This window comes from Physeter macrocephalus, chromosome 13 (genome assembly GCF_002837175.3).
Source record: "Physeter macrocephalus isolate SW-GA chromosome 13, ASM283717v5, whole genome shotgun sequence".
Classification (NCBI taxonomy): Eukaryota; Metazoa; Chordata; class Mammalia; order Artiodactyla; family Physeteridae; genus Physeter; species Physeter macrocephalus.
Window position 1 is genome coordinate 77290941 of NC_041226.1, and position 14237 is coordinate 77305177.

Genomic DNA, 14237 nt, shown 5'->3' on the forward strand with positions numbered 1-14237 from the left:
TTTGGCAGACGCTGCATTCGAATAGTAATGTCTGCTTATGGAAATAATTATAAATCCATTATCTTATTTGACTCTAAAAACTTATGAGAGAAGAGGAAAATGAGTTGTTGTCCCTGTTTTATATATGGGGAGACAGTGTCAGGGACTTGCCCAGGGTCCCACAGGACACTGCCTATGGCTTCAGACGTTCGGTCCAGGGCTCCCCCCATTCTCATTCCTTATTTGCACAAAGCAATAATTGGGAAGCAGGGACAATAGGTCACATCAGGAATGCTTTAAAGCATTTCACCATTCCAACTGTTCAATGCCAAAGGGTTGAGTCATCCAGTTTTGTCTTAGCTCATTTGAATGAATCTGAGATTTTCGTCAGCATTTTGATGTCTTACGGATTTGATTTGTTTCTGTGTGTGGGGCGAGGGAAACCCCTGAAAGAAATAAAGCCTGCATATGAAAGTGTTGAGATTATACCTGCAGTAAGAATTGAAAGTTGGATGGATACAAGTATGAAACAGATTTCAAAGCTAGCTTGCTCAGTGGAACAGCGCATTAATTACCTTTGAAATGGAGCAGGCATTTCGGCTTGCTGACCTCTTTTCAAAGAGGAAGCCCAGCCCCCAGCCACACCTTCATCCCCCAGCACTTCCAACCGTCTGTGAGCACAGCTGAAGCATCGGCTTATTACAGGAGGCTCCTAAAGCACTTCCGCATGCTGAGTTCTCAGTAACATACACTTGAAGATTACTAAATCTCAAGCGCTAAGATCTAGTCTAATCAAAATAAGATTCAGGGTAGAATGAAGGCTGGAAGGGAGGAAGATCTGGTGCATCTTTCCACCCAGATGTTCAGATGTTCAACCAGGACTATGGAGATTTGCCCTCTATGAATATATCAAAGCTAATTTTACACTTGGAAGTTTTCCATTTTAATGAATGTGAGATCATAAACAAGACGAAGATATACATGATTTTTAAAAAATCTTTATAGATATAGGTATGATCACCTCTATAAATAGCTTTCTGACGCTTTGTTGAAAAATACTTTGAGTTATGATGCAGAACACTGCCATTACTTTTTATTTACTTCATCTTCAGTCTGGGAAATCTACTAGTGAAAACAGGCTCTTACTTGGGTTCAAATTATTTCGCAAGCTAATGTGATCCTGCAGATAAGAGGGAAAATTGTAAAACCAAATAAGAAGCAAAGTATCGAACAGGAACAAATATGGCCATTATCTTCCTATCATTAAATTAATGCATTTGGGATTTTTAAGCTCTCCCCAGAAAGCATATGTGTGGGCAGGGAACATAACATTTACAACGCCATTTTTTTCCTTTTTATCATTTTTTAAGTGTTGGAACTTTGAGGCTATTTCCCGTGAAACATTCCAGGAGTATTACCCTACTTCAATTTTTCTTCCTGTCCTTAGCTTGATAAATTTATCACCCTTACATTGTCAATAAAGGACTTTATCCTTGGGATCACTGTATTGATGATTTCCTCTTCACAACATGGAAAAAGACCAATGATTAGAAGCAGTGTTAGGTGCCTCAGATCATTGCATCCTAAATTTATCCACAGGTTGCTCTATGTCCACTGGGTTCACTTTTTTTTTCCTTCAAGACTTCTGCCAAATATGTTTCAAGGGAGGTAAATGAGGGTTGAAGGAAACTTTATTTTCTAAGGATTCTAGATTGGGAATAACTATGATATCCCACCTAATTTTCAGGAAATAAAATTCCAATACAAAAGCATCTCTTGGTGATGAAAACCTTGCTGAAACAATGGCGAAAAAAAAAATGGTAAACTTTTCTTGGATTGTTTCTAGTAGCATTTCTAGTCTTGAGAATAAAGTTCACCTGTACTGTGGGCCTCCAGATTATTCAATAGAATCACTGTATTACATACCTTTTTGTCACTGTAGAAACTCAAAAAATAAGCAATTGTAATGGGTATGCTTAGGCCATGCTTAAGAATTCTATGTTCCCATCTGAGTCTTAGATATCATTCCTACTGTTGAAAGAATTAAATGAAAGAAAAAAATTTCAACTAAGACTATCTCGTAGTGGGAAGCGGAACATTAAAATATAGCAGTCAAGCTTGGTAACCCTCTAACTTTATTCTAGAAAACCCAGTAAAAGTTACACAGTGATTTTTTTTTTTTAGAAAAACCTTAAGTCCTGCCAGGAAATTCTTAAAACTCAGTTTCTTATGATGGTATAAATCCCTCCATAACATTTTTTTATTCCTACTTAGATTCTTGCACTATAATTTTTCTATATTGTTAAAGATTATTCTTTGTACTTTCTAGAAGCAAATTCACTGGATGAAATTCCATCTCTTTAAAACAAAGGTCTTTCCTTGAAAAAGAAGAGAATCAGAAAATCTCATTCATTCTTAATATTAATAAAATGCTCTGTTATTTGAGAGAAATTAGATTGATATAAAGCAATTTGGATCTGCTTGAGCTGTAAATGTAGGCTTCACTGGCTTTGATTTCACCCTTCCCATGTCATCACCTAACACTCTCAGCCAATCTGATAATTTGTGGCACCAACCAATCCCATGAATTATAAGAAGTCTGAAACAAACAGAATAATTTACTATTATTTTTTAAAATGTTTTGTGAGTTTCATTTTGGGATTTGTTTTCCCCAGAAGCTAATATAAGACATTATAAAATGTGTCTAAGCACCTGACTGTGCTGGATAAGAAAAATAAAGAAAAAAGATCAGTACTTCTCTGAGTTCAATACTAACACCAAATAATTTTGGTAACCTTTGCCTTCCTAATTTTTAGCTGCTGTCTCTCTGAAAATCAGACTACTGGATGAAATAAGTACTTTTTTAATGTACGGAAAACTGAATATATTTTAAAGCTCTCTTGACATAGGCTAGGTGTTCATCCATTCTGCTCTTAGTGTGTACACGTGTATGGGAGTCTGATGTATGGTAGAGATCAGAGTAGCAAGAAAAAGGTACAGATAATGAAAAAGAAATGCAATATTCAGCTCTGTAAATACCTCAACATGAAGATGCAATGGTTAAATTACTGAAAGACAATCTCAAACCTCAAACGTTTTCAAAAGATATGCTGACGGGCTTCCCTGGTGGCGCAGTGGTTGAGAGTCCGCCTGCCGATGCAGGGGACGCGGGTTCGCGCCCCGGTCCGGGAAGATCCCACGTGCCGCGGAGCGGCTGGGCCCGTGAGCCACGGCCGCTGAGCCTGCGCGTCCGGAGCCTGTGCCCCGCAACGGGAGAGGCCACAACAGTGAGAGGCCCGCATACGAAAAAAAAAAAAAAAAAAGATATGCTGACAAAGGGAATAAGGTAAATGTAACAAAATGGAAATAAGAACAAAGAAGATTGGTGAAAATCAAATAGACAACTCTTAATATAATTAAAATATCATTGGTGAAGGCTAATTTTGTTAATGTTAAAATGAAAAATAAGGTGTTGACTATGATTCAAAGAGCGTTTTCAGAAGTCATGGCACTGAACTAAATACACACGTACTTAATAATGTCAAGGTGAAAAAGCCCTAAAACACTAAGTACAATATGTTCCTATTTCCCTTATTTTCTTAAATTCTTCCAACAGAACGTCTGAATGTCAATCATTAATTTTTTTGGAAATATAATAATTGGAAAAATACAGATAATTTTGCATGAGTCTTTTAAATAAATGAAGCTTGCTTAGATATATTGTGCAATTTGAATATCTACTCAGAGGACTGATGTTCCAAAATAGCATTTAATTTGCACAGTATGTCATAGATTACATCAGTTAAATTTATTTAAATTGCAAAAGTATTGCACATATATATATATATAGCAACCCTATAGCTTTCTATTTTCATTTCTCTTTTTACCACAAACATGAGAAGGATGCTAGTGGCAATGTAATATTTGGAGACACATAGATCTCGGAGTTAGTAAACACATGTTAAAAGGAATAAGTATTGCTATATATAAACTATAATACTGATGAATTTATTATTATAGTTTGTTCTATATCATATGTACTCTGCTATAAAAGAAATATTAAAATTTAAACAGGTATCAGAAAATACAGAAATTGAACACCCCAGATCTCTTCCTTTTTGGATTTTCTAATGTATTATTGTTTGTATTATGCAACTTAAAACTTTTTCACGTGCAATTAAATTAAGGATGGAGACATACACACGTACCCTCAGCATAGAGAAGAATCCACACTCAACAATGCTAGGCTTTCTTCTACCATAACATAGATGAGTCTTCATATTGTTGCTTATTTAATGGTTTACTTTGCCATAGACTAACCATTGGTGAGGGAAGACTATATCCATTTTTTCACTGCTGCATCCCCAATTCCTAGAACATCAATGGCAGACAGTCCTCAAAATGTACTTGTTAGAAGGATGCATGAATGGATAACATAAATCAGATATATGTGGGGAACAAATAAATTAGGGATTTTGCAGTATAGAAAATGAATCTGGATCTGCAAAAATACAAAAAAATCATCATGGGTTTAAGGAGCAAATGTCCTTTCTGAGATTAAAATAGAGTACTATAAATGAAAAGAGACATTTTTAAGCATTTGTAAGAACACAGAATTTCAAGAAAAATAATGTTTTATTTCACCACATTTCAATTAAATGTATAAATTTTGTATATTGAGTTAGATATTTTAATGTTAGCCCACTAAATAACTAACACACCCTCTCTTTCCATACATTTTTTGTAGGGAGAGAAGGTAATTGAGAATCACCCAACTGGGAAGTCATTTCACTGAAAGTTTCCTCAAATGTTGAAAGAGAAAATTAAGTGAACTAGATGGTAGGAGGAATTATCTACTAATTGTCTACCTATTTTTAGATTGGGTCATCATTTACTTTAGTCCCTAGTCATCTAACACTGACAAACATAATCAAGCCATTGTGTTCTTAGCATAAAGCAATTTTTTTAAAGCTACAAATTAAGGTCTAGAACTGTTGGAATCTATTAACTAAGTCAGTAACTCCATTTTTTATTTCCAATGCATTTTGAGCTTTTCATATAGATAGACCGACTCCAAGTAGAATACATTCTCTCTACTTCTATCAACAGTACAGACAGACACAAGAATGCTTGAGAGATGGCCTGCACAATCTAGATTCCTAGAGACCACCACAACTGCCCAGCTGGAAACAGTCCTGGAGGTATTTACAAGGTCAAACTCACCAGCCTCTTATGACCTACCCCTCACACATATGCATACATAAGCACGCACACACTGAAGAAGAGAAATTGTAAATAAAACTTAAAGCAAGTAAAAATATGAGTGCCCATTTTAAACACGATGAGCCCATTGCCCCCTCTGCCTTTGCATCTGAAAGTGAGAGAGTATCTTTCCCCCTCCAGGTACCAGGTACTGTACCTGGTACTGACTGGCCTGCAGACAGCAGCTGCCTAGTTTAGTAGGCTTGTCTGTGGCAGGAGAGGAGGGCAGTCTCAGGGACAGAGACAGGACAGCAGAGAAAATAAGGCAATTTTAAGGTAAGGTAATAAGGCAGTCCCGGGGGTTCTGCAGGTCACTTCTGATGGGCATCCTGTGCCTTGACCTAGACTCCGGGCATGTGTATTTCAGTGTTTGCAAAGGGAATGAAAATCATGGCGGACAGCTACGAGAGACAACACAGTGAGCGATTAGTAGGTCCTTTGGACAAGGAGGAGGTACTTTGGGATCCCAAATGAGGGAGAAAAATTCCTATGTAACAAAGGTGAAGAAGGAAGAATATGTTAACAAGGACTTCAAAGATCTCTTCCTTCATTTGCAAAACAAATGAAGCATTATTATCCCTCTGAGCTCGGAGCTAAAAATGAAACTAAACATGTAACATTAGTCTGAAAACTAAATAGCATCTCTTTCTCTCCCTGTAGATGTTTGGTAGAACTTGCACAGAACAAGCATGCTACTTGGAGGTTATGCAGGCCTTTTCTTAGAACAGGCTCACACTGCAGACAGCCAGACACAGGGCTTATTTATTTCTCTGCGTTTGGCAAACCCCAATGAGATGAGGATCTCTCCCTGGGTGTCATTAAATGGCTGTGTCTACATGCTGGCTACATACACAAATGGAAAGGTGAACAGCCTCTCGGATTGTATGTTTACATGGCACTAACGTTCACATTTGGTGTAATCTTTTTGAGCTCTACATACTATAAACACAACTAATATTTATTAAATCTTTTCATGAATTTTCTGTAACCAAAGCTTTCTCTCCCCAGAATAGCAGCTCTTTCGGTGGTTCCTTTCATTGATTGGTCACAATGTACCACGTTGACAAAGCACAGCAACCAAACCATTTCAATATACTTTTCCCACCAAATTCCCAGTTTTGTAGAAATGGCATGGTTTATTTATAGAAGTAGTATAAATTGAATACAGTGCTTTTTCTATTTATGTGAATCGTGAGCCATTCAAAAGGAAGTAGCATGTCTTGGTCATCACTGGGTCCATCACAGCTTCTAGCAGAGTGCCTAGCATGTGGCTGTGACAGGACAACTACTTAGCAATTCATACATTGTTTATAAATTAGATAGGTGGGGTCCTGAACTTTGGAGAGGGACACCAGACGAACAAAGGGAGCAAAAATAATTAACGAAATAGCAGATGATTGAAAATCAAGTGGCATTCTGCTTTGACTTCTATACCATATTTCCAAAGACAAAAAAAAAAAGAAAAAGAAGGATGAGGAGGAGTAAAAGAAGAAAGCAAATAGAAGAAAGGCTATGCTGAACTCAATTATCATCACCACCACTGCTTTGTGTCTTGGTAAATGCCAAAACACATGCTTATTTTTTACCTTTAAACTTCAACCTGTCCTTTGGTTTAATATTACAAGTAAACTTAGAATAATACCAAATAAATAGTTGCCAGCAAACTCATCCATTCCTTTCTCTCAATAAAAAACACATAGTATTGATTATTAGTAAGCTAATTTTACATGCGGATCGGTTGATGTACCATATTAATTTTTTGTGTGTTTATCTATAATTAATTACATAAAATGTCTTCATAAATTTACATCTTCAGTTTCAAACTTTGCCCTGGGCTCCAGAAAATGTATCCAATTATTCTATGCAAATACACACAGTGAATTCTGCAAGTACTATTAAATATGGTCCCAAATTAAAGCAATCACTCCTTTCCCTTACTGTGTATCACCACCACTAACAACCACCACAAATCAGTTCTTTAGAAGGTAACTGGGTTGACTTTGTTTTTTCCTGGTACTGTGTGTTTAAGTGAGTGTTGTATGGATGAGTCTGGTCTGTGTGTGTACACACATATGTGTATATTGGAGAGGCAAAGGGACTGATCAGTGATCCTGGTGAGGAGAGAAAGTCTGCCAAGAGAGTTGTGGAGAGAAAATACAGTTCATTGGCTATGATTTTATTGCTGTGGGACACAGTTTTTACAAGTCTTTGTGACTGCGTGTCCTTCCATTGCTACCCAGTGACGGTGACTGATACTCTGAGGTGTGTGCTTTATACGAGAACCTATTATCTACTCTGGCTCCAACTGAGGACGCCTATTCATTTTGTTTTTCTAAAGTATACACTTAAACCTCATTATACACCAATACCTGAAGTATCAACGCCAGGCATAACTCTGTGTTGGATTCCCACCTGTTGACCAATGCCCGACACCTCCTGCCATCTGACACGTCACACGGGCATAAATGCCGTGTTTTCGCATTTTGTTCCTTTAGAGAGGGCTGTGGCGTAAATTCCGCTTTCGTCTGAAGGAAAATATTGTTACTGTGCCCTCCTTCTTGAGAGAGATTTTGACAAGGGTTTACAAGTTTAAGATGTTACTTATTTTTCCTGAGCACTTTGTCTCCTGGTGTCCACTGATGCTTTAGGATGAGAATGGTTAGTCGGATATTATAAGTTACTTTTAAGATTTTTCTCTTCGTTTCGTAGTTTTATTATGATGTCTCCAGGTGTGAATACCTTTTTATTTGCCTCTGTTGGGATTTGATGAGCCTCCTGAATACGAGGATTGGTGGAGTTTCTGTTCTGCACAATTCTCATCTATCTTGGAATTTTATCTCCTGCCAATTATCTCTTCTCTCTTGAGCAACCTCCATTAGCTTATGTGAGGGCGTTATCTGTCTACCATCCATGCCTCTTGATCACTTTTTCATATTCTTCCTCTCTTTGTCTGCTTTTCAATCCCTATGGCCCTCTATCACCTTCCCTAATAGTATCTACAATTTTCAAATCATTTAATGTCATTTATCAAAACTCTGTTCTTCAAACTGTACTTCATGTTGAATACTGAATTTGCACGTTAACCTCCAAAAAATGAATTGGCCCCTTTACCTCAATCACTATGACTTTGCAAACACCTAGCACCATTTTCAAACCCTGCTTCTTGTCATCACTTGAAATTGCTCTATTTCTGAAATATCAGACTTCAAATTCTCACCCTGCCCACAGCCTTGTGTTATTCTAGGCTTGAATCCCCTTAATCCAACTGTACCAGCCCTTCAATCTCAAGGAAGCTTTCTTACCCTTGGCCCACATTTATCATTTCTTACTAGTATTATTAAAACACCCCCCCAAGAACCTCAAGTCTGGTTCCTCTCCCTTAGTACCACTGTAATGATATTTCTGTAACAAAAATGTGACTGTCATTCCCCCTTCAAACTGCTTATTCCATAGGTCTTTATTACTCCATCAGAGATGCAAGGAGGCCCTTACATAAAACTGGAACATAGCTCCAGCTCATCTTGCCCACCTGCTTCACAATGCTCCGTGTCTGTGTAAACTGCACTCTCTGTAGTTACTCATATGCACCATTATTCTTCCATTTCTATGTATCCTTTCATGTTGAGTATTCTATTTGGGATACCCTCCTCAACTAGCCATAACTCACCATGCACACGCACGCACACGCACACACACACACGCACACGCACGCACACGCACACACACGCGCGCGCACACAGTTTTCCTCCTAATTAACTCCTACTCATCACTTAAGTATCTGCTGAAATGTCACTTCCCCCTGGGAAGCCAGCTACACCTCCCAGGGTGAATCAAGAGTCATTTCTCTGTGCTGCATACCATCCCATTTAGACTTCTAGCCTATAATTTACAGGTAATCTATTGTATTTATCTTTTTCCTCACTGGATTGCAGGGTGCCTTATCAACAGACAGCATCTTTTATCTTCATGTCTTTGGTACCCACTGGAGTGTCTTCCATGTTGTTGGCATCAAAAGAAAAAAGTCAAATGGATGAATACCTAAAAAGACCATTGTCACCCCTCAAACTATCAACATTTAACAGAGTCCAAGAAACCCTCTCTGCCACTTCTCTCTGTAACATTTAGTTGGCATCTTATTGGAGACATTGGGAAGTAGCTCTAATTATTTTTTCAGGAGGGGGGTTGGAGCAGCTCTCAAACACAACTGGTTCAGTACAGAGAGCTTCTAAATTCTATGAACTTTAAAGAAAAGTTTGCATTCATCATCAGAAGACATTTATTGAGCATCTTTGTGTGGATCTGATTTCTAGGATTTCTCATCTGCCTCAAGTCCCGCCCTCCACCCTCCTCCCTCCAAATCTTACCACCATGTAGTAAAATCCTCTTTATTATTAGCAATGAGTACTAGCAAGTGTATCCAATCAGGCTCCATCAGATACTTTCAGTTTAACCTGTGATACATTTATTTGTTGGCTTGGGAAATCAGTTTTATGATTTGTTTTTACTTTTGTGTCTGCTACTCAAGACATATTTAAGGAAGTAGAGTGAACCGTATGATGCCCCAAAACCAACTGCAATCACATCTCTCGCAAGTGACCAAGGGAACCAGGACGACAGATAACTAAATACGAAATGTATGATGGAGAAGCTTCCTAACAAACAAAAGCACTAGGCGTATAATACCTTAAACAAGACATGCCACATAACCCAAGGATTAATTCAATTAGCATTACATGAATGTTCTGTGAAAACTGAATTACCTCCCATCTCACAGTTTGAGATAATACCTTGTCATCCATCAACACTGGGAAAATCATGGGTTCCCCAGCCCAATTCACACTGAGGTAATTATGCCCATCCAATAAGAAATGTCAAGAATAAACATATTGTACAACACTAATTTGATACATATTTTAAGCCTGATACTTAAACCTGCTACAACCTTGACCAGAAGGAAAAAAAAAAGACAATGAAGAAAACATAAAGAGGAAATTTACTTAGATTTCTTAAATTTTAGATCAGTGCTTCAACCTAATCTATAATTTTATGATTTTGTGGATTATTTCTATAGCTACAATCTTTTGAAAATTGTATGAAGAAATTATTAAGATGTATTTCCTTCCAAGAAGACTTGTATTATTATGTTACTTTCAGGCGTACAATATAGTGATTCAGCATTTAAATACATTATGAAATGATCACCATAATAAGTCTAGTAACCATCTGGCACCTCTTAAACCTATTACAGTATTACTGACTGTATTCCTTATGCAGTATATTACCTCCCTGTGAATTACTTATTTTATAACTGGAAGTTAGTACCTCTGAATCCCCTTCACCTCTTTTGATCAGTGCCCCCATCTCCTTCCCCTCTGGTAACCACCAGTTTGGAGAACCTGGTTAATTTCTGATGAACTTCAAAGCAGAAAACTCCAAAGAAACCTGACTATCAACATAATAGTCTTTTTGTTTAATGTAGAACTTAATACCTCATACCACAGTTTAACTACAGTTATACATGTTAAATTCTTGGTATCACTAGCTCGAGATTTGCATTATAATTTTGTCCCGACATTTAGAAGACAATACAATATTTTACTAAGAAAATCTAAGAGCTTTCTTAAAAATACAACATTCTGTAAGACACTCCAGTGAGCCTTTTGCCCTCCTCATCTTTCTATAAAAACTACTCTTGACAATGTCATCAAATAACTCCTCATTATCAAATTTAATAATAAATTCTCAGTTATCTCACTGGAGCTCAACTGATCCCACCTTCCCTTGAACACGTTCACATTTTCCTCCTGGAAACACGCCATCCCGCTCTCCTGTTCCTTCTCCACTGTGCTTTCCCCTCAACTCCCGACTTCTCAGGGTTGCAGTGGCCCAGGGCTCTGCCCTCGGACCTCTTCTTCCTCCACACTCACTCCTTCGTGATCCCACCCAATGCCATGGCTTTCAGTGTCCTCTGTATGCTGATGGCCCCCACCTCCGAAATCTCTGCTGAAGCCCAAGTCCACGTGTGCAGCTGCCTACTTCTTGCCTCACAGATGTCTGAGAAGAGCACATCCATGGCTGAGTCCTGACCCCACAAAGTCTTCACTGTAGACACCGGGGACTCTGCCCTGCCTCCATCTCCTTCCTCTCACACACATCCCATCTGCCCGCATATCTGCTCTGACGGTTCTACCTTCCAATCATACTCAGGACCCAGCTGGTCCTCACCCCTTCTCCATCTTGCCCGGACCCTCCCATGTCTCACTGGGGTCAGCACATCAGGCTCCCCAGCTGAACCCCACTTGCACTCTCCTCCACACAGTAGACAAATCAGGTCACATCCCACTTCTGAACAAAACCCTCTGTCATTTCCCACTTGATTCAGAGGGACAGCCAACACCCTCTTGAGGACCTGCAAGGCTTTATCTGATCTGCCTTCCCACCACTCCCAACCCCAAGTCCACGAACTTTTTTCCTTTTACTCTTCTCTGAACCCTTCTCTCCTACGCCATTCATCTCTAACTCATGGCTGTTTTTGTATATTTTTGCCACAAATGTAAACACAAGAACATGGTTTCCCTGAATGTATGAGCTGAAGTTGTTAGTTTCTGCACTGTGTTCGTTTGATCCAGTGTTATATTCATTATTCATCCTTATTGAACTTGGCCCTGGCATGGTTTTTTTTCCGTAAGCACTGTCGGAGTCTCCCAAGGATGCCTTGAATTTGAGGTCTGCTTGCCCAGGTGATTCTGTCCCCCTTCTTCACACTCTACACTGGCACTTTGGTTTCAACAGGTGACCACACAGACAGCTCAGGACAAAGTGGAACAACAGTGGATGAGTGAAAGAGAAGATGAAAAGAGATGTGAAGACTTCCAAGGGGCAACATGTGCTTAGAACCTGACATGGTCGCTGTAATGAGATAATAAATTTAGCTCAGAATTCCCTGATATTTGTAAAGGAGATATTTGACTAGTTCTACAAATCTAATTATTTTGCAGAAGACACATCTGTACTCCGGGCTTCCCCCCTCCATACTTAGCACTAATTTTCTGCACAAAATATAAAAAGATAATTATCAAAAAAAGCAACAAGCGACAGTTATCATTGGGTTTACTCCAAGACTGTGGAGGATATTTCTAAAGAAGACATACACTGTTAGTATCATGATAGTTTTTTTCTTGGGCAAGAGTTTTCTTTCTACGACATGTGCACTGCAAATATTGTAACTGACAGGTTTCAAAATCAGCTTTATCTAAAATAAAACTTACAGACAAGCTTGTGGATCATCTCTAACAAGTATAAAGCCATTCTTGGTATGCTAATTCTTCAGAAAACATGTCTTCCCTTCCCTGCCCCGGTTCTAAGCATAACCTAGTGTTAAATACCTTACTGTTAGTGGTGGCAATATTTTGCTCTCCTACATTATTTTTCAAATTTCTTTGAATTTTATCGCATCTTGTCATGTTGCTTGTGTTCTAAAAATTGCCTTAAATGCTTTTGAAAATATTGAGAATACATAAAGAAAAATATTTAAAGAGCCAGAGAATAAGAGAAACTATTAAACCATTTTAAATAGATAAGCAAACGTACTTAGGATTTTTTTTTTCAGATTTCTAAGGTAACATCTTAATTCTTCCTCCACCTATATTAATTGCTCAATAAATGCAATTTCAGCTAATAGACAGATACCCAACAATTTAATTGCATTTAATTTTACATTTAGTTACCATAAAATATATTTTTGAGTCATATATATAAATATATATATATGACCCCCCTACACACACACACACACACACACACACACACACACACACACACAAATTAAACATTGATAAGCCCTGAAAATATCAGTATCCTTTAATTCACAAAATCATGCTATAGGATCCTATCACACCCACTTCCCCCGTAAAACTTTACTTCAAATTATAGAAAGATTTTTTTCCTTCCAATTTTAAATGTGAACCAAGAGAAAAGAAACCCCAAGATTGGTTATTTAAAATGAGAGAAAAAAAGAATTGTTTTTTGTTTCATTATTTATGACACCTAATAACTTGGGCTTTAGTTTCCTCATTAATTATGCAAGGACTTAAACTAGAAGATGCCTAAGATTCTTAAAGCCTATGTAAAGGCAGAGAAGTGGCACAAAGGAAAGTGAAAGATTAATATGCTTCGTTCAACATATAAGTTTTCAAGCAAAATTTAATGTTCAAAGTCAATTTTTAAAAAGTCAATTCTTGTAATTTTTCTTTTAGAGAAAAGCCAAATGTCTATCCATCAGAAACAAATTTAATTTAATTTCTGTAACTTCTATGGATATCAGAAGTAAGATCTTTAAAGAAAATGTGGAGTACTACAATTATTTGATGACAAAAGAGTCACCTAATCAAACACTGTAAAATCCTAAAAGAGAAAATCAATTTTCGAAATCTCTCTATGTAATGAAAAATATTTTCTTATTTTTTGTGGGGGCAGGATGAACCTACTTTTTTTAACTTGTGAATGTCTCTTTATATCATATATAAAATTTAATTAACATCTTTAAAATTATAAAAATATATGGCCATATGGAAATTTGGGTCAATGATTATTTTTTAAGTAGAAATGGTGAATCATTTAACTGAAAATTTATACTTGTAGTTCAAACAGTTTCCAATTTATTTTGAAATCACCCTTTCAAAAGTTACCGGAGGGTGATACAGCACATACTGCTGAACCATCCAACACATAAAGACAGAGATTTCATTTTCTCTACTCAAAGAACAAGCATGCAAGGTTTAAAGAAAAGAAAATAGTACGTCATCCTCTGTTTAGTTTTGCTGCCATCCCAACTACTAAGTACTCTCTAAGGTTTGGGAAGTCCCTGAATCTTTCCTCTCTTTCTTTTTTTTTTTTTTTTAACATCTGTATTGGAGTATAATTGCTTTACAATGGTGTGTTAGTTTCTGCTGTATAACAAAGTGAATCAGCTATACATATACATATATCCCCATATC

General features: G+C 37.5%; 1 protein-coding gene and 2 long non-coding RNA genes across 5 annotated transcripts in view; 2 read left to right on the top strand and 1 right to left on the bottom strand.

The window, feature by feature from the left end:
• The window catches only part of NALF1 (NALCN channel auxiliary factor 1), a 591782-nt gene that overhangs the window by 388176 nt on the left and 189369 nt on the right, over nt 1–14237 (bottom strand). The gene's annotated exons all lie outside the window — the stretch shown is intronic.
• The window catches only part of LOC129392664 (uncharacterized), a 57002-nt gene that overhangs the window by 33353 nt on the left and 9412 nt on the right, over nt 1–14237 (top strand). The gene's annotated exons all lie outside the window — the stretch shown is intronic.
• LOC114487513 (uncharacterized) overlaps nt 1811–14237 on the top strand; it is an 18249-nt gene continuing 5822 nt past the window's right edge. Inside the window, exons 1-2 of the long non-coding RNA XR_008618949.1 lie at nt 1811–4818; nt 5089–5180. This is a non-coding gene — a long non-coding RNA (uncharacterized lncRNA). The remainder of the gene's footprint in view (nt 4819–5088; nt 5181–14237) is intronic.